General features: G+C 44.9%; 1 protein-coding gene across 1 annotated transcript in view; it reads left to right on the plus strand.

Moving 5' to 3' along the window:
• Positions 1 to 22,202, plus strand: part of treh (trehalase (brush-border membrane glycoprotein)) — a 111,238-nt gene that overhangs the window by 64,924 nt on the left and 24,112 nt on the right. The gene's annotated exons all lie outside the window — the stretch shown is intronic.

Here is a 22,202-nt window from a genome sequence, read left to right on the forward strand (position 1 = left end):
TCTGGAATTACAACTTGCTGGAAAATTGCTATGTTCGGAACTGCTGTGTTTTAATTATCACAGAAACCTGGCTTCATCCGGAAATACCTGATGCTAGCTTGCAGCTAGCAGGCCGCACTCTACTCCGCTGGGATAGAAATGAGAACTCTAGTAAGAGCAGAGGAGGGGGGCTCTGTATTTATGTGCATGACAATTGGTGTAACAACGGAACAATTATAGATAAACACTGTTCCCCAGACCTCGAGTACATGTCTGTAAGATGCCGGCCTTTTTTTGGACCAAGAGAGCTAACTGTGGTGATTGTCACAGCTGTGTATATTCCACCTGACGCCAGTGTAAACACAGCGCTCTCTCTCCTGCTGAACACCATTAACAAACAGCAGCGGGCCCACCCTGACGGTGTTCACATAATAGCAGGAGACTTTAATAAGGCCAACTTAAAGACTGTACTGCCGAAGTTTTACCAACATGTTAAGTGTTTGACTAGAGGGGAGAACACTCTGGATCATGTTTACTCCAACATCAAGCATGCGTACAGAGCCATACCCCTCCCCCACCTCGGCCAGTCAGACCATCTTTCCCTCTTGCTCTCCCCAGCCTACACTCCCCTCAGACGCAGAGCCAGGCCCACCACAAGGACTATCACAACCTGGCCTGACAATGCACTCTCCAAACTACAGGACTGCTTTAAACAGACAGATTGGGACTTATTTGAACACCAGGAGCTGGAGACATTCACAGGAACGCTGCTGGACTATATCAAGTTCTGCATCGGGAATGTGATGGTAGATAAAAACATCCGGGTCTTCCCAACCCAGAAACCCTGGATGACCAGCCAGGTCTGCTCACTCCTCAGGGCTCGCGATGCTGCCTTCAGGTCAGGTGATAGAGCTCTGTACAGAGCCGCTCGAGCTGATCTGAAAAGAGGCATAAATAAAGCCAAGGTGGACCACAGGCTGCGCATAGAGTCCCACCTGTCCAGCAACAACACATGGGAGGTGTGGCAGGGCATTCAGGACATCACAAACTTCAGAGACTGTGATACGCCAACAGGAGACTGGAGTGCGCTGCTAGCAGAGGAGCTAAATTGCTTCTTTGCTCACTTTGAAACATCTCAGCAGCACTTATCTGCTCCTGCCCTGCCCCCACCACCACACAGTTCCTACACCACTCCTTTCACTGTACAGGAGCACGATGTCAGATGGGTGCTCCTGGCAGTGAACCCCAAGAAAGCTGCCGGCCCAGATGGTGTCCCTGGTAAGGTGCTCAGAGCGTGTGCCCACCAGCTCGCCCCTACCTTCACCAGGATCTTTAACCTCTCCCTGGCTCAGGCAGTCATCCTGCCTTGCCTAAAATCTGCAACAATAATCCCAGTGCCGAAGAAGTCTCCTGTCACCAGCCTGAATGATTACCGTCCTGTGGCCCTCACCCCGGTAATCATGAAGTGCTTCGAGAGACTAGTTCTTAAGCACATAAAGGCCCACCTCCCCCCAGACTTCGACCCCTACCAGTTTGCATATTGCACAAACAGATCCAAAGAGGATGCCATCGCCATAGCTCTCCACTCTGCGCTAAATCACCTGGAGCAGCAGCAGAGCTACGTCCACATACTCTTTGTGGATTACAGTTCAGCTTTTAATACAATAATCCTGGACATCCTTATTAGAAAACTGGTCACTCTCGGCCTCCCCCCTCTCACATGTGCCTGGTTAAAGGACTTTCTTACTAACCGGCCCCAGACTGAGAGACTTGGCCCCCACTTCTCCTCCACCCACACGTTGAGCACCGGCTCTCCACAGGGCTGTGTGCTGAGCCCTCTCCTGTACTGCCTCTACACCCACGACTGTAGTTCGACCCACAACAACCTCATCGTCAAGTTTGCTGATGACACCACAGTGGTCGGACTCATCTCAAAGGGAGATGAGGCAGCCTACAGAGAGGAGGTCCTGAAGTTGGCAGCCTGGTGTTCAGAAAATAACCTCGCTCTGAACACCAAGAAAACCAAAGAGCACATTGTTGACTTCAGGAAGTACAGCACTGACCTAGCCCCCCTCTACATCAACAACGTGTATGTGGAGAGGGTCCACACCTTCCGGTTTCTTGGCGTCCTCATCTCCGACAACATTTCCTGGTCAGTAAACATCACAGCAGTCATTAAGAAGGCTCAGCAGCGGCTACACATTTCCTGAGAGTCCTCAGGAAGTACAACCGAAACTCCAACCTGCTGCTGACCTTCTACCGCTCATTCATCGAGAGCCTGCTGACATACTGTATTACAGGATGGTACGGCAGCTGCACTGCTGTAGACAGGGAGAGGCTCCAGAGGGTAGTTAAGGCAGCACAGAAGATCATTGGCTGCCCTCTCCCCTCCCTGATGGACATTTTACACCTACCGCTGCCTTAGCAGAGCTAAGAACATTATCAAGGACAGCTCCCACCCTGGCTTTGATCTGGTTGACCTGTTGCCCTCAGGGAGGTGCTACAGGTGCATTAAGACAAAGACACACCAATTCAAAAACAGCTTCTTTCCAAAAGCCATAACCGCCCTGAACTTGGATATGCTCTGACTTTATAGTCTATTTTACTATGTGACTCTCCTCGTGCAATAATTTATAATGTGCAGTACTTTATAAGGGAATCTGTCTGTGCAGTACTTTTATAATGTGCAATACCTCACTCCATAATGTGAAACACAACACATTCACCTCACCTCAGGACTGTGGACCTTACATACAGCACATGCACCTCAGGACTGTGCACCTTACACACAGCACATACACCAAGTCTGTGCACCTACCTTACCTTGCAATACTTCATAAATGTGTAATATTTTATTTTATAATGTGAATCTCTCGTACAATAATTTATAATGTGACTCACTCTGTGCAATAATTTATATGTGCAATGAGCAATACCTCACTCCATAATGTGTAACACAACACATACACCTCAGGACTGTGCACCTTACCCCCCTTACACACACTCCCCTTTTTTTTGCCCCTTCCTCCCTCTCTCTCTCTCTCTCTCTCTCTCTCTCTCTCTCTCTCTCTCTCTCTCCCCACGCTGTTTTGCACTGTAATTGGAGATGCTTTAATCTCATTGTACATGAGTATAGTGACAATAAAGGCATTCTATTCTAAAATGGAATGCAATCATTTACAAATCTCAAAAACTGATATTGTATTCACAATAGAACATAGACAACATATCAAATGTCGAAAGTGAGACATTTTGAAATTTCATGCCAAATATTGTCTCGTCTCGTCTTCTTCCACTTATCCGGGGCCGGGTGGCAGAGGCAGCAGTCTGAGCATGGAAGCCCAAACTTCCCTTTCCCCAGACACCTCAGCCAGTTCCTCGGGAAGAACACCGAGGCGTTCCCAGGCCAGCCGAGAGACATAGTCCCTCCAGCGTGTCCTGGGTCTTCCCCGGGGCCTCCTCCCAGGGGGACATGCCTAGAAACACCTCCCCAGGGAGGCGTCCAGGAGGCATCCGAAAGAGATGCCCGAGCCACCTCAGCTGATTCCTCTCGATGTGGAGGAGCAGCAGCTCTACTCCGAGCTCCTCCTGAGTGACTGTGCTTCTCACTCTATCTCTAAGGGAGTGCCCAGCCACCCTGCGAAGGAAACTCATTTCGGCCAAAGCTCATGACCATAGGTGAGAGTCGGAACGTAGATCAACCGGTAAATCGAGAGCTTCGCCTTTTGGCTCAGCTCCTTCACCATGATGGACCGGTAAAGTGACCGCATCACTGTGGATGCCACAACGATCCACCTGTCGATCTCACGCTCTATCCTTCCCTCACTCGTGAACAAGATCCCGAGATACTTAAACTCCTCCACTTGAGGCAGGACTTCTCCACCAACCTGGAGAGGGCAAGCCACCCTTTTCCGGTCGCGGTCGAGAACCATGGCCTCAGACGTGGAGGTGCTGATTCTCATCCCAGCCGCTTCACACTCGACTGCAAACCGCCCCAGTGCATGCTGAAAGTCCTGGTTTGAAGAAGCCAACAGGACATCATCATCTGCAAAAAGCAGAGATGAAATCCTGTGGTTCCCAAGCAGGATTCCTTCCGGCCCCTTGCTGCGCCTAGAAATTCTGTCCATAAAGATTATGAACAGAACCGCTGACAAAGGGCAGCCCTGCCGGAGTCCAACATACACTGGGAACAGGTCTGACCTACTGCTGGCAATGCGAACCAGACTCCTGCTCCATTCGTATAGGGACCGGACAGCCCTTAGCAAAGAGCCCTGAACCCCATACTCCCGAAGCACCCCCCACAGAATACCACGAGGGACACGGTCGAATGCCTTCTCCAGATCCACAAAGCACATGTGGACTGGTTGGGCAAACTCCCATGAACCCTCGAGCACCCTATGAAGGGTATAGAGCTGGTCCAGTGTTCGGCAACCAGGACGAAAACCGCATTGTTCCTCTTGGATCCAAGGTTCGACTATTGGCCAAATTCTCCTCTCCAGTACCCTGGAGTAAACCTTCCCTGGGAGGCTGAGAATTGTGATTCCCCTATAATTGGAGCACACTCTCCGGTTCCCTTTCTTAAAAAGAGGGACCACCACCCCAGTCTGCCACTCCAGAGGCACTGTCCCTGACCGCCACGCAATGTTGCAGAGGTGTGTCAGCCAAGACAGCCCCACAACATCCAGAGACTTGAGATACTCGGGGCGGATCTCATCCACCCCCGGTGCCTTACCACCGAGGAGCTTGCAAACCACCATAGTGACTTTGGCTTGGGTAATAGACGAGGCCACCTCTGAGTTATCAGCCTCCGCTTCCTCAATGGAAGACATGACTGTGGGATTGAGGAGATCCTCGAAGTATTCCTTCCACCGCCCGACAATGTCCCCAGTCGAGGTCAACAGCTCCCCACCCGCACTGTAAAGTGTTGGCAGAGTACTGCTTCCCCCCTCCTGAGGCGCCGGATGGTTTGCCAGAATTTCTTTGAGGCCGACCGATAGTCGTCCTCCATGGCCTCACCAAACTTCTCCCAGTTCCGAGTTTTTGCCCCCGCAACTGCCCGAGCTGCAGCACACCTGGCCGGCCGATACCCGTCAGCTGCCTCAGGAGTCCCGGAGGCCAACATGGCCCAATAGGACTCCTTCAGCTTGATGGCATCCCTTACTTCCGGTGTCCACCACTGGGTTCAGGGATTGCCACCATGACAGGCACTGGAGACCTTGCGGCCACAGCTCCGAACAACCGCGTCAACAATGGAGGCAGAGAACATGGTCTACTCAGACTCAATGTCCCCCACCTCCCTCGGAAGCTGGGAGAAGCTCTCCTGGAGGTGGGAGTTAAAGACCTCCCCAACAGAGTGCTCGGCCAGACATTCCCAGCAGACCCTCACCGTACGTTTGGGCTTGCCAGGTCTGTCTGGCTTCCTCCTCCGCCAGCGGATCCAACTCACCACCAGGTGGTGATCAGTTGACAGCTCAGCCCCTCTCTTCACCCGAGTGTCCAAGACATAGGGCCGGAGATCCGATGAAATGACAACAAAGTCTATCATCGACCTCCGACCGAAGGTGTCCTGGTGCCATGTGCACTTATGGACACTCCTATGCTCAAACATGGTGTTCGTTATGGACAAACCGTGACTAGCACAGAAGTCCGATAACAAAACACCACTCGGGTTCAGATCGGGGAGGCCGTTCCTCCCAATCATGCCCCGCCAGGTATCACTGTCATCGCCCACGTGAGCGTTGAAGTCCCCCAGTAGAACAATGGAGTTCCCAGTCTGAGCACCTCTCAGTACCCCTCCCAGGGACTCCAAGAAGACTGGATACTCTATACTGCTATTCGGCCCGTAGGCACAAACAGCAAGAGCCCTCTACCCGATCCGAAGGCGCAGAGAGGCGACCCTCTCGTTCACTGGGGTAAACTCCAACACATGGTGGCTGAGCTGGGGAGCTATAAGCAAGCCCACACCAGCCCACCACTGTTCACCATGGGCAACTCCAGAGAAGTGGAGAGTCCAGCCCCTCTCGAGGAGCTGGGTTCCGGAGCCCAAGCTGTGCATGGAGGTGAGCCCGACTATCTCTAGCCGGTACCTCTCAACCTCCCGCACAAGCTCAGGCTTTTTCCCCCCCAGCAAAGTGACATTCCATGTCCCAACAGCTAGCTGCTGTGTTCGGGGATCAGGTCGTCGAGGCCCCTGCCTTCAACTGCTGCCCAATCCACACTGCACCAATCCCCTACGGCTACATCTGTGGGTGGTGAACCCACAGGATGTCGGGCCCACGTCACCGCTTCGGGCTGAGCCAGGCCGGGCCCCATGGGCAAAGGCCTGGCCACCAAGTGCTCGCATACGAGCCCCAACCCCGGGCCTGGCTCCAGGGTGGGGCCCCGGTTGCGCCATACCGGGCAACGTCACAGTCCTTGATTGATTGTTATCCATAAGGGGTTTTGGTGAACTGCTCTTTGTCTGGCCTGTCACCTAGGACCTGTCTGCCTTGGGAGACCCTAACAGGGGCGTAATGCCCCCGTCAAGATAGCTCCTAGGATCATTCAAGCACACAAACCCCTCCACCACAATAAGGTGGCAGTTCTAGGAGGGGATGCCAAATATTGGCTCATTTGAAATTTCATGACAGCAACACATCTCAAAAAAGTTGGGACAGGGGCAATAAGAGGCTGGAAAAGTTAAAAGTACAAAAAAAAAGGAACAGCTGGAGGACCAAATTGCAAATCATTAGGTCAATTGGCAATAGGTCATTAACATGACTGGGTATAAAAAGAGCATCTTGGAGTGGCAGCGGCTCTCAGAAGTAAAGATGGGAAGAGGATCACCAATCCCCTTAATTCTGCGCCGACAAATAGTGGAGCAATATCAGAAAGGAGTTCGACAGTGTTAAATTGCAAAGAGTTTGAACATATCTACAGTGCATAATATCAACAAAAGATTCAGAGAATCTGGAAGAATCTCTGTGTGTCAGGGTCAAGGCCGGAAAACCATACTGGGTGCCCGTGATCTTCGGGCCCTTAGATGGCACTGCATCACATACAGGCATGCAGTATTGGAAATCACAAAATGGGCTCAGGAATATTTCCAGAGAACATTACCTGTGAACACAATTCACCATGCCATCCGCCGTTGCCAGCTAAAACTCTATAGTTCAAAGAAGAAGCCGTATCTAAACATGATCCAGAAGCGCAGACGTCTTCTCTGGGCCAAGGCTCATTTAAAATAGGCTGTGTCAAAGTGGACAACTGTTCTGTGGTCAGACGACTCGAAATTTGAAGTTCTTTATGGAAATCAGGGACGCCGTGTCATTCGGACTAAAAAGGAGAAGGACAACCCAAGTTATCATGAGCACTCAGTTCAGAAGCCTGCATCTCTGATGGTATGGGGTTGCATTAGTGAGTGTGTCATGGGCAGCTTACACATCTGGAAAGACACCATCAATGCTGAAAGGTATATCCAGGTTCTAGAGCACCATATGCTCCCATCCAGACGACGTCTCTTTCAAGGAAGACCTTGCATTTTCCAACATGACAAATGCCAAACCGCCTACTGCATCAATTACAGCATCATGGCTGCGTAGAAGAAGGGTCCGGGTACTGAACTGGCCAGCCTGCAGTCCAGATCTTTCACCCATAGAAAACATTTGGCGCATCATAAAACGGAAGATATGACAAAAAAGACCTAAGACAGTTGAGCAACTAGAATCCTACATTAGACAAGAATGGGTTAACATTTCTGTCCCTAAATTTGAGCACCTTGTCTCCTCAGTCCCCAGACGTTTACAGACTGTTGTAAAGAGAAAAGGGGATGTCTCAGTGGTAAACATGGCCTTGTCCCAACTTTTTTGAGATGTGTTGTTGTCATGAAATTTAAAATCACCTAATTTTTCTCTTTAAATGATACATTTTCTCAGTTTAAACATTTGATGTCATCTATGTTCTATTCTGAATAAAATATGTAATTTTGAAACTTCCACATCATTGCATTCTGTTTTTATTTACAATTTGTACTTTGTTCCAACTTTTTTGGAATCGGGGTTGTATTTAAAAAAACAGGGATCTCTCAAAGTCTGACCTTCACAACACCTGTTTGTGGAAGTGTATCATGGCACGAACAAAGGAGATTTCTGAGGACCTCAGAAAAAGCGTTGTTGATGTTCATGAGGCTGGAAAAGGTTACAAAACCATCTCTAAAGAGTTTGGACTCCATCAATTTACAGTCAGACAGATTGTTTACAAACGGAGGTGTAGCGAGACCCTGATGTGGGTGGAGCACAGAAGCATGGCAGGCGGTTCTTTGTTTGAAATATTTTCTTTATTTGCTGCTTTTCAGCACACGACTCAAAACTGTATCTCACACACAGGCTGTTATCAAGCCCTCTGCACCTATCTCCCCTTCTCACTCTCCTTTTATAGGGCGCAGTCACTGGAGGAGACACGCAAACACACATTAATTGACAACAGGTGTAGTGACGTGACCACTCACCTTCCCTGACTCCGCCTTCCATTCACAGACTGATGCTCAGCCACGCCCCCGCTGCCACAGGGGGAAATTCAGGACCCTTGTTACCCTCCCTAGGAGTCGTCGACCAACAAGGATCACTCCAAGAGCAAGGTGTGTAATAGTCGGCGAGGTCACAAAGGACCCCAGGGTAACTTTTTTTTTTTTTGTGATCAACTTTTTTATTGTTTTTTCTTGGGGGGGGGGCAGATGGTTACACAGTACATTCATTAAAAAGAAACCTTCTGGTACACATGGATAGATGCATACAGTCCATATAGTCCTTTCAGTCCATATACCAGGGTATGGCCCACAAGGGCATTACAAGGAAAGAGAAAAACAGATAAGTAAAAACATAAGAATAAAAAAGCACTCAGCCAAAAACAAAACACAATAATGGTAGTAATACAAATCAAAATTATGTAGACATACTGTAGGTTCACTCACTGAAGAGGGGATTTACTTAAATCTTGAATTATACCTAGGAATGATTGCCATTTCTGTAAAGTGGAAGGCATGGCCTTGTTTAGTCTAGCTGTGTGATATTCTAAATTAACGATATTGTCCAAGTAGTTAATCCAAAGTTTACGAGGTGGAACCTGGGGGTTAATCCATAATTGCAAAATTGCTTTTTTGGCGGCTGTAAAGCCTGTCATGAACATTCTCTGTTGGATAAGGGCATAGTCTAGATCAGTGATGTCATTCAGAAGACAAATGTGTGGTGTTTTTGGGATATTGATGCCCAGCAGTTTTGAGAGGTCCTTTATTACACTAGACCACAGATCTGCAATTATGGGACACTCCCAGAACATGTGTAAAAACGTGCCAGGTAGAGCATTACAAATGTTACAGATAGGGCTTGGGGCACGGTTCATCTGGAACTTCCTGTAAGGGGTTGCATACGCTCTATGGATAGTTTTGTAGTGAATTAGCTGGTGAGCTAGATTCTTTGAACTTTGAGAGAGATTGAGCCATATTTCATCCCAATCCAGTTCTTGATTGTATGTGGAGAGTTCTCTATCCCATATTTTCTCTATGGCTAGTTCACCAGCAGACTTGTGTAGTAAATTGTTGTAAACCAGAGAGACTCTGCCTCTTAAGTTATCAGAGGGTTGAACCCATTTTAACAATGGATGAATTATAGGTGGACGGTCCCATGGCACGCCATATGCTCTGAGAGCAGAACGTAGCTGGAGGTAGACAAAGTATGATGAAGCAGGTAGATTAAATGTGATTTTAAGATTCTGAAATGAACGCAGGCCATCCGTGTCAAACATGTCATTTACAGCATTTATGCCCTGTGAAGACCAGTGTGAGTTGTGGAATGACTTGCCACCAATCAGAAATCGGCTGTTATGCCAGAGAGGAGTTAACGCACCTGTATGGAGCTGGACACCTATGCATTTCTCTGCCTCTTTCCAGACTTTTAAGGAGTGTGCAATTATACAACCAAGTTTAAGATTGGGGTTAGATCTTCCAAGTCCAGCGAAAAGCAAATCTTGTAACCTATGGGGCTTAACTATGGCATCCTCTATAGATCTCCAGGGGACTTTTGAGCTGGGGTCCATCCAGATATGCAGCGTTCTTATCTGAAAGGCCCAATGATAAAACTGGAAATTCGGTAAGGCAAGACCCCCCAATAACTTGGGTCGCTGTAATGTCAACCTTATTCTGGGGCGCTTACCATTCCAAATGAATTGAGAGATTGATGAGTGGATATCTTTGTAGTAGTTGGGAGGGGGAGCTAAGGGAATCATAAAAAACAAAAAGTTGATTCGAGGTAGAATATTCATTTTTACTATATTTACTCTTCCTTGCAAAGATAGTGGCAGCCTGTTCCATCTTTTAATATCTATTTGAATATTTTGTAGAACCTTGACAAAGTTTTCTTTCACAATTTGTGGGATTATTGGAGAAATGTGAACACCTAAGTAAGTGAATGAGTCCTTAGTGGGAATGCACAGGGGGGTTTTACTCTTCCCTATGTTAAGTGGCATCAAGATGGATTTATCCCAGTTTATCTTGTACCCTGAAAGCTGACCAAATTGCTCAAAGAGCTTCAATATTCGAGGGACTGATGATTCTATTTCTGCTAAGAACAAAAGTATGTCATCAGCAAAAAGTGATATATGGTGATCCACGCCATAGTGTGTGACAGGTTTAACATCCCTACTTTGCCTAATCATTTGCGCCAAGGGTTCCAAACAAAGACAAAACAAAATAGGAGAGAGAGGGCACCCTTGACGTGTGCCTCTCTCCAGCTGAAAAGGTGATGAAATTTTAGAACCTGTTAACACACATGCTGTCGGCGAATTATACAAGACCTTTATCATACTCATAAATTTTGGTCCAAAACCAAACTTTTCCAAAACAGCCCACATATATGACAATTCTAGCCTGTCATACGCTTTCATTGCGTCCAGTGAGAAGACAGCCATAGACTCGGTAGGTGTCTGCAGAGTTTATAACGTGTAAAAGCCTACGTATATTGTCTGATGCTGTGCGCCCTTTGAGGAATCCTGTCTGATCATGATTTATCAATTTACTCGCATATGTATCCAATCTGTTCACAAGCACCTTAGCAAAAACTTTCACATCACAACAAATCAAAGAGATGGGCCTAAAATTACCACAGTCCAGTGGATCTTTTCCTTTCTTTAGTAGTAGGGAGATAAGAGCCCTATTTTGATCTCTATGGAAAGAACCAGTTTCCAGTGCGTAGTTAATGGAATCTAAATAGAGAGGGCCAACTATGTCCCACACAAACAAAAGTAGCTCAGGTGGTATACCATCTATTCCTGGTGACTTCCCCCTGTTAAGAGATCTAAGAGCAGTAGTAACCTCATCTAGAGTAAGGGGAGACTCTAGTAGTTCAGCTTCCACCTCAGAAAGCTTAGGTAGCTCAAGCCCATCCAGGAAGGATTTGCTATTTGTGTGGTCCCATTTGACTTCTGAGGCGCATAGATCTAAATAAAATTTTCTAAAAACTTAATTGATAGATGCAGGATCAGTAAGGATAGATCCATGTGGGTCTTTGATGGCAAAAATATTGGCTTTTGATTCATTTTCTCTTAATCTTAGGGCCAGGAGATGACTGGGCCACTCTCCTTCAGAGTAATATTTCTGCCTGGTGCGTTGAAGGATGAATTCTGCTTTAACTAGATTTAATCTTTTGTATTCTGAACGCAAAGCATTAAGTTTACAGGCTGTAGTTTTGATTTTGTTTTAACTCCAACTCCAATGTTTTGATATTGAACTCCAATTCCTCAAATCGTCTTTTCCTTGCTTTATTCAGACTGGAAGAGAATGAAATGCAAAACCCCCTTATAAAACAGTTCACTGTTTCCCACAGAATCTGTGCATTCTCAACCATGTTTGTTAATCTCAATAAATTCAACAAGCTTTTCGCGGATCTGGGTGTCAAAATTCTTGTCTAATAATAATGAGTCATTAAAGCGCCATCTGGTGGCCTTTGTAGGGACACCTTTTGGGAAAATCAGGCACAATACTGGAGCGTGATATGACAGCAGAATGGGCAAGATATCTGGTTTTGCTTGATGAACTAGAGATTGGCTTAAAAATACGTAATCAATACGGGAAAAAGATTTGTGCCTGTTTGAAAAAAAAGTGTAATTCCTGGTGGACCTGTTATGGAATCGCCAAACATCGATGAGTTGCAGGTCAGTGACAAATTTCTGCAGGGCTGAGGAGGCGCGAGGATCTGTGGAGGATGTAGTTCTGTCAATATCATACATAGCGCAATTGAAGTCACCCCCAATAATCAAGCTATATTCTGGCATTCCCAAAAGTTTATCATAAATAGTGTGGAGGAAATCTGGATCAAAGCTGTTAGGTGCATAAACTGAGGCTATTAATAATCTGGCTTGGCCTATAGTAATAATTACCAAAGTAAACCGACCATGGCCGTCACTATAGGTGTGATGGACTGTTATTTGAAGGCTTCTCGCAGCCAAAATCAGAACACCCCTAGTTTTATTGGGTGCACAGGAAGAGGATAGAATTTTGTAACGCCTGTTCTGAAAGCGATGGACGTCACAGCTTTTTAAATGGGTTTCCTGAATGATGGCAAGTTTGACTTTTTTACTGTGCAGATATTCCAGACACCTCGTCCATTTGATAGGTGAGTTTAAACCATTCACATTCCACGTTATTGCATGTAAACCATCCATTACAGATAATCAAGTGCTGTAGCAATGTAGTGACATTTGTAAAACCCTTTCATTATGAGCGCTGAGCGTAAAATCCTATCTATACTTAGTATGCACAATCCCAACCAAAAATAGTACCGTCTGCCAAAATAAAAACAGGAGGGGGAGGGGGTAAATAAAACTATATACAGAGAACAGGTGCAAGCCGCGAGGATGCCAAATGCTCCTACAGGCTTTGTGGAACACAAAACAACACTGATCCGTGGCATTATCAACAGCAGCACAAACTTATCCTAGCTTGCTGCAAGACCCCGAAAACTCTAGTAACATATAGCTGTACCCATATGCTAGAGAGATGATAATCATTAACAACATTAAGGCACGCAAACGAACCGGTATTTTAATCAAGAGGTGTCCAGCTTCCAATCTGGACACCAGCAGTTTGGTAATTATCCACAATGTCAGATGTTGGCTACTTCCATGCGTGGCGCGTCATCAGGAGGTGGGCTATCGCGGTTCTGGCGCTGTTTGTGCAGCTCTCGGTGGCTGCTCACCTGGCGCATGGGTTCCCAGCGAAGTCAAAAACCCCTCCACATCGGCTGGGGAGCTGAAGTTGAGCTGAGACCCTCCGTGCTCCACTTTGAGTGTCGCGGGGTATAGAAGGAAGGACTGAATGCCCTGGTCATTGAGCTTATCGATGACTGGAGTGAATTCTCTCCTCTTAGCTGATGTCTGGGGACTGTAATCTGGAAAGAAAAACAAAGCAGCGTTGTCGTGTTTGGGCTTGGCTCTGCGAGCTCCCTGCAGAATAGCTTGCCTGTCGGCATATCTCAGGAGACGAAAAATGACAGTGCGAGGCTTCTGGTTTTCTCCTCTGGGTTGGTTACTGCCATCATAGATGCGATGGCAGCGATCGATTTCAATACGTTGTCCTGCTAGGGATGGTATCCACTTGGGCAAGTTGGCAATCAGGAAGCCCTTCAGATTGGAGCCCCCGACTGATTCTGGAAGATTGACCAACCTAAGGTTATTTTGCCTGCTTCTGTCCTCCATTTCGATCTGCTTGTCTTGCAGAATAGTTAGTTTGGTGATAACGTCATTGAGGTCATGCTTGTTGGAGCGAACGGTAGCATGAAGAGATTGCACTGTAGCATGGGTCTTCCGCACTTCGCTAGCCTGATGTTCCGCGTCTGCTGCTACTCTCCGGATGGCTTCATTAGCGGTAGATATCTCTTCTCTTAGAGTTGTAAGCTGGGGCATCAGGGTACCCTCCAAGGCTTCTTTCACTGCATTGGCCACTGATGCATCGAAATTTCGTTGTTGTTCCGCTCAAAATGGCTGCATCGAGGTCGTCTTTGGAAATGGAGGTTGTTTCTCTCGTTTTTTTCTTTGCTGGGGACATTTCCAATTCTCTCTTGACGCTCTTTTTGGTTGGTGTAAGAGTTGCCATCTTCAGTTGAGGGGTACTAATAAAGATCTTAGTAATTATAATATGGTTTTGGGTAGGTCTTTCACGAGCACAAGACTTCACGTCTGCATCGCCGCTGAGACGTCACGTGACTCCACCCCAGGGTAACTTCTAAGCAACTGAAGGCCTCTCTCACATTGGCTAATGTTCATGAGTCCACCATCAGGAGAACACTGAACAACAATGGTGTGCATGGCAGGGTTGCAAGGAGAAAGCCACTGCTCTCCAAAAAGAACATTGCTGCTCATCTGCAGTTTGCTAAAGATCACGTGGACAAGCCAGAAGGCTATTGGAAAAATGTTTTGTGGACGGATGAGACCAAAATAGAACTTTTTGGTTTAAATGAGACGTGTTATGTTTGGAGAAAGGAAAACACTGCGTTCCAGCTTAAGAACATTATCCCATCTGTGAAACATGGTGGTGGTAGTATTATGGTTTGGGCCTGTTTTGCTGCATCTGGGCCAGGATGGCTTGCTTTTCTTGATGGAACAATGAATTTTGGATTATACCAGCAAATTCTAAAGGAAAATGTCAGGACATCTGTCCATGAACTGAGTCTCAAGAAAAGGTGGGTCATGCAGCAAGACAATGACCCTAAGCACACAAGTCATTCTACCAAAGAATAGTTAAAGAAGAATAAAGTTAATGTTCTGGAATGGCCAAGTCAAAGTCCTGACTTTAATCCAATTGAAATGTTGTGGAAGGACCTGAAGTGAGCAGTTCATGTGAGGAAACCCACCAACATCACAGAGTTGAAGCTGTTCTGTATGGAGGAATGAGCTAAAATTTCTCCAAGCCGGTGTGCAGGACTGATCAACAGTTACCGGAAACATTTAGTTGCAGTTATTGCTGCAGAAGGGGGTCACACCAGGTACTGAAAGCAAAGGTTCACATACTCTTGTCACATATGTGAGTAATATTGGATCATTTTCCTCAATAAATAAATGACCAAGTATAATATTTTTGTCTCATTGGTTTAATCGGGTTCTCTTTATCTACTTTTAGGGCTTGTGTGAAAATTTGATGATATTTTAGGCCATATTTATGCAGAAATATAGAAAATTCTAAAGGGTTCACAAACTTTCAAGCACTACTGTATGTATTATTAAGGGGGATCTCCCCATCCTCCCAGCCCCTGCACCCTATCCTACCAACCTCTTGGCAAGTGGTGCCCTATGCTGCTAAGGATGCTCTTGATAGAACCTTTAAAGGATATGGGACATGAAACATAAAAGCACGCTATATCAGTTTCTTTCCATTAAAAATATGAATTAATTGCATCAACAAATACAAAATCATCTATTAAATTCAGCAAAATCGTTATATTCGTGATTATATGGCATTTCTGCTCGACTTCCGATATGCATTTTTTGCAACCGGAAGAGCCACTGTCACGTGATCATACATCACAAAAACTTTCGGGCACAGCACAACCGGGTAGATGAATGGAGAAGTGGATGACAAGAAAATTGTTTTTATAGTCTTTAAAGTACATTGGACATCATACATTGGACATCATGGTGTATTGTGCTGCTTATGGTTGCAATAATTCCAATGGGAAATGCCCTGGAGTAAGTTTTTTTGCATTCTCCAAGGACCCGAAGCTGAGGAAAGTGTGGGCTCACCTGCGCATGCGCAGTAGGCTTGGTAGGACAACTTTACAGAACACCTGTTGAAAAAAAAACTTTGCACCTACTGTTTCCCACAAACTGTATTCGGACCATTTCACTGAGGATTCTTTCAACATTTAATACTCAGGTACTGAGCGATATTAATTCATGAAACATGAAACAGGAAGCATAAGGATGAGGAAAAAAAAACAGTTCAAATCGGGAAGCCGTGCACACCTGCGCCAGGCTGCACAAATGCGCGCAGCTTCCCGACCCAAACCGCCTCTCTCTCATCCTTACACTTCATGCCTCATGCTCCATGAACCAACATCGCTATTTTTTTTTTTTTAAATCGGATCTGCGCAATTCAGCCGTGAAAAAGGCGGCATCCGCCGAAAAGCGCGCTGTTTGCATCCCTGCATGGAGGCCAGGGGACAGGGCAGGAATATTTTTGTTGATATGAGTGATCCGGTGCGATTTCGCGACCCCCCTGTTGAAGACCTCTGCGCTAAGCGACTGAAAGCCGAGGTAAGGATTAGTATTATAATTTTGGGTGTATCAATTATTGATTATCATAATTCTGACTCGTTTCGCCATTTTGAATGTTTTCATCTTGGACTCTGGAAGCATTGTATCTCAATCAATCTTGAAAAATATCAGCAAAAAAAAAAACTAGCTTGCAACGGACTTTAGCTAGATCTATGATGAACTTTCAATGTATGATACAAAAATAATACTTCTTTCAACAGATTAGCCTTTGAGCAGAATTGTTTTTAACTTACCAGGAAGTGTTATCCAGCCGACCGCTTTCAGTTTCATGAGGGCTGAATGAACTCTCACTCTCAGAATCATCTGACCCGTCAGAGTAAAGACAAGATCCATGTTCATGTGAATTTCCAGCTATCGGTTCGAATTGATAGGGTCTAACTTCACATCTCTGTGAAACATCGGGAATATCACTGTCGATGGTGTCCATTTCGGTAACCTGTTTACATTAGATTCCCAAGCGCTGGCTCCTTGGAAAGTTTTTGTGACGTCATGGGTCACGTGACCACCTAGCTCATTAACAAATCCTTGTTTTACGCTGATGTATAGAAAAACTTGAATAGGGTCATTCCATGTCAAATCACCCAAAAAAAAAAGACATTTTAAACCCCACCTCCTCCAAATTCAATGAAAATTGGTTTATAGGTAAATCCTAGCCAGAAAAGCCAAATTTTCAAATTTTAGCAAAATTGGACCAACGGTTTTTGAGATATCGCCATTTCTTTTTTTCACTTTTTCGCGAAAAAGGGCGTGGCCGCCAAATTTCAAAGTGCTATATCTCGGCAACCAGTGGTCCGATTTTCAAAAATAAAGTATATTTGTGAAGGGGAGATCATAAGGAATCTACGTACATCATTACTTTTATCTTTTAAGTGATATATCTCATCATGACCTTTTGACCTTGAAATTGACAATTTGGGACAAATGACCCCGCGACGACTTTTCCTGAAAATTGTAGCCCAACATGTTTCCTACAACATATAAAAAAATTGGAGAGGTAATAATTTTCATTTTGAAGCAATATCAATTAGAATGAGACATACTTGCCACTAAAATGATCATCCCTGTATTCTGTGTACATAAAGCATGTATTATCCATGTACATCACATATTCACAAAGTCAAGAGAAGATATATGCCAATGATCAGTCTCAATATGGAAAATCCAGTGTCTTTAGTCTTTTTATGTAATGACACATCTATTCAGTGTCAAGAATCCATTTGTTGCATACACTTGAAATCCTGAAAAGTTGAATGCCAGATCCACAGAGAAGTTTTCCTACGTTTTAGAGTTTGAATCACGTCTCTAGGTGAAAGCATGCCAGAGCAGCGGATGTTTGAAAAAGTGTTTTTTTTTTTCAATTAATTCCACAGAAATGAATGGGTTTTTTTTGGGCGATTTTTTTCGCGACTACGTCGCGAAAAAATCGTATTCTGTAGAGAAAAGTAATAGCATAGCGAGTCCGATCGAGCCGCACGTTTTGATATATTGTTTGTCTGTGTGCGAGGTACGGTTATTGAGTTATTCGAAATCGAAATTTGCGTAGGAATAATAACTAGACCGGACAATTCCCCGGGGGAAATTGTGAGAGGATGCAGTGCGCGAAGCAATTCGGTCACGCATGTTCGCTGGCCGTGAATGTGTGACCTGCAATGATGTTTCAATGCAATGATTGTGTGTGCTTGAGACAGCAGCCGTCATGAAGAAGAGCTATTCAATAGTATAAACAAAGTGACTACAGGGGGAAATTAGCATGTACTGCTATAACCTGGGACAGACATCTGTCCTTACCACAAGGATAATGTTTAATTTGTGCACTGTCCCTTTTAAAAATAAAATAAACTCTAAACTCTAAGAAGAGTGTTTGTAGTTTGTATGTACGAACAGAAGTGTTCCTAATAAAGTGGGCGGCTAAGGTGAAGTGTCATGCTGACCGAGGCTGTTTTTCTGTCACGTTTACAATGGGTGTCAATGAGGCCGTTCGGCTGCCCTTTTCTCAGTTTGAGGCTTCTCATTCAAAAACTGTAAATCCTATCGTTTAGGTAGACACATTGTGCGAATCAGGACAAGTTTTCCTACTACTTTTGAGAAAATCATGTCTGTAGAGTGAAATTTGTGGCTGAAAACAGTTTAAGCGAGAAAGTTTGAGCTTTATTTTCAACCTCTCTCCACTCTAAGTTAACGAGCTTCACTGGTGTGTAACGCAATAGACACCCATTCAAAAGCCGGATTTTCTCCCAGAACCCACATGGCGTTTGAGCCGGGACTGATCCGAAAGTGTAGAACCTAGCAGGAAAGTTGAATGCCAGATCCACAGAGGAGAAGTTTTCCTACGTTTTAGAGTTTGAATCACGTCTCTAGTTTAAAGCATGCCAGAGCAGTGGACGTTTGAAAAACGTTGAAAAAGTGCTTTTTTTTTCAATTAATTCCATAGAAATGAATGGGGTTTTTTTCGATGATTTTTTCGCGACTACGTCGCGAAAAAATCTTAATCTGTAGAGAAAAGTAATAGGATAGCGAGTCCGATCGAGCCGCACGTTTTGATGTATTGTTTGTCTGTGTGCTACGTACGGTTATTGAGTTATTCGAAATCAAAAATTGCATAGGAATAATAAATATAAGAAGAAGAAGAAGAAACACGTAGAAGAACAATAGTTGCAGTGCTTTGCACTGCATCCTAACTAGACCGGACAATTCCCCGGGTGAAATTGTGAGAGGATGCAGTGCGCAAAGCAATTCGGTCACGCATGTTCGCTGGCCGTGAATGTGTGACCTGCAATGACGTTTCAACGCAATGATTGTGTGTGCTTGAGACAGCAGCCGTCATGAAGAAGAGCTATTCAAGAGTGTAAACAAAAAGTGACTACAGGCGGAAATTAGCATGTACTGCTATAACCTGGGACAGACATCTGTCCTTACCACAAGGATAATGTTTAATTTGTGCACTGTCCCTTTTAAAAATAAACTCTAAACTCTAAGAAGAGTGTTTGTAGTTTGTATGTACGAACAGAAATGTTCCTAATAAAGTGGGCAGCTAAGGTGAAGTGTCATGCCGACCGAGGCTGTTTTTCTGTCACGTTTATAATGGGTGTCAATGAGGCCATTCGGCTGCCCTCTTCTCAGTTTGAGGCTTCTCATTCAAAAACTGTAAATCCTATCGTTTAGGTAGACACATTGTGTGAATCAGGACAAGTTTTCCTACTACTTTTGAGAAAATCATGTCTGTAGAGTGAAATTTGTGGCTGAAAACACAGTTTAAGCGAGAAAGTTTGAGCTTTTTTTCCAAGCCGTCTCCACTCTGACTTAATGAGCTTCACTAGTGTGTAACGCAATAGACACCCATTCAAAAGCCGGATTTTCTCCCGGAACCCACATGGCGTTTGAGCCGGGACTGATCCGAAAGTGTAGAACCTAGCAGAAAAGTTGAATGCCAGATCCACAGAGGAGAAGTTTTCCTACGTTTTCGAGTTTGAATCACGTCTCTAGGTGAAAGCATGCCAGAGCAGCGGATGTTTGAAAAAGTGCTTTTTTTTCAATTAATTCCATAGAAATGAATGGGGGTTTTTTGGGACAAGTGTGACTACTACTTTTGAGAAAATTATGTCTGTAGTGTGAAATTTGTGGCTGAAAACACAGTTTAAGTTTGAAATTTTGAGCATGATTTATGTGTGTGCTTGAGACAGCAAAACCCCCCCCCTCCACCTGCCCTGTCATTGGCCCCAGTCGGCATTGCGACGGGCCTCAGGAGAGCTAAGACACACAAGGTATTGAGTTTTCTGCTGTTTTTTTGCTCAGGACCAGGCCTCGAACAATGACAAATAACTCGACACCGAAAGCAGCTATTCACAAAATTCTTTCACAGTGAGCGCTAGAAGGGTCTCCTGAATAAACTGATGTAATTTTTTGTCTGTAGTGTTAAAAATGAGGACAGTAGACCGACTTAAAAATGACTGACTTTTCTGTCACGTTTATAATGGGTGTCAATGAGGCCTGTCAGCTGCCCTATCCTCAGTTTGACGCTTGTCATTCAAAAACTGTAAATCCTGTCATTGAGGTAGACACATTGTGTGAATCAGGACAAGTTTTACTCCTACTTTTGTGAAAATCATGTCTGTAGAGTGAAATTTGTGGCTGAAAACACAGTTTAAGCGAGAAAGTTTGAGCTTTATTTTCAACCTCTCTCCACTCTAAGTTAACGAGCTTCACTGGTGTGTAACGCAATAGACACCCATTCAAAACCCGGATTTTCTCCCAGAACCCACATGGCGTTTGAGCCGGGACTGATCCGAAAGTGTAGAACCTAGCAGAAAAGCTGAATGCCAGATCCACAGAGAAGTTTTCCTACGTTTTAGAGTTTGAATCACGTCTCTAGGTTAAAGCATGCCAGAGCAGCGGACGTTTGAAAAACATTGAAAAAGTGCTTTTTTTTTCAATTAATTCCATAGAAATGAATGGGTTGAATGCCAGATCCACAGAGGAGAAGTTTTCCTACGTTTTAGAGTTTGAATCACGTCTCTAGGTTAAAGCATGCCAGAGCAGCAGACGTTTGAAAAACGTTGAAAAAGTGCTTTTTTTTCAATTAATTCCATAGAAATGAATGGGGTTTTTTTCGACAATTTTTTCGAGACTACGTCGTGAAAAAATCGTATTCTGTAGAGAAAAGTAATAGCATAGCGAGTCCGATCGAGCCGCACGTTTTGATATATTGTTTGTCTGTGTGCGCCGTATAGTTATTGAGTTATTCGAAATCAAAATTTGCGTAGGAGGAAGAAGAAGAAACACGTAGAAGAACAATAGTTGCAGTGCTTTGCACTGCAACCTATGGGCTCCCCTAGGGGATCCCATAGGTTGCTGTGCTGCAGCACTGCATCCTAATAAGAAGAAACACGTAGAAGAACAATAGTTGCAGTGCTTTGCACATAGGTTGCTGTGCTTTGCACTGCATCCTAATAAGAACTAGACCGGACAATTCCCCGGGGGAAATTGTGAGAGGATGCAGTGCGCGAAGCAATTCGGTCACGCATGTTCGCTGGCCGTGAATGTGTGACCCGCAATGATGTTTCAATGCAATGATTATGTGTGTGCTTGAGACAGCAGCCGTCATGAAGAAGAGCTATTCAACAGTATAAACAAAGTGACTACAGGCGGAAATTAGCATGTACTGCTTTAACCTGGGACAGACATCTGTCCTTACCACAAGGATAATGTTTAATTTGTGCATTGTCCCTTTTAAAAATAAAATAAACTCTAAGAAGAGTGTTTGTAGTTTGTATGTACGAACAGAAGTGTTCCTAATAAAGTGGGCGGCTAAGGTGAGGCCTGTCGGCTGCCCTCTTCTCAGTTTCTCAGAGCAGCGGATGTTTGAAAAAGTGCTTTTTTTTCCAATTAATTCCATAGAAATGAATGGGGTTTTTTTGGACGATTTTTTCGCGACTACGTCGCGAAAAAATCGTATTCTGTAGAGAAAAGTAATAGCATAGCGAGTCCGATCGAGCCGCACGTTTTGATATATTGTTTGTCTGTGTGCGACGTACGGTTGTGTGACCTGCTATGAAGCTACAATGCCATGATTTATGTGTGTGCTTGAGACAGCCGCCCCCTCCCCTCTGTGCTCGCTTACTGAAGCCAGTAAGCATGGTGACAGGCCTGAGCAGGTTAAGACACACACACAAGATTTTATCAGGTGTCTGCTGTAAATTGCTATGGACCAGGCCTCGAACAATGACAAATAACTCGACAACGGAAGCAGCTATTCACAAAATTCTTTCACAGTGAGCGCTAGAAGGGTCTCCTGAATAGAATGATGTATTTTTTTGTTTGTAGTCTTAAAAATAACGACACTAGAGCGATTTAAAAACGAGTGACTTTTCTATCACGTTTATAATGGATGTCAATGAAGCCTGTCAGCTGCACTGTCCTCAGTTTGACGC

This window comes from Neoarius graeffei, chromosome 6 (genome assembly GCF_027579695.1).
Source record: "Neoarius graeffei isolate fNeoGra1 chromosome 6, fNeoGra1.pri, whole genome shotgun sequence".
Lineage (NCBI taxonomy): Eukaryota > Metazoa > Chordata > Actinopteri > Siluriformes > Ariidae > Neoarius > Neoarius graeffei.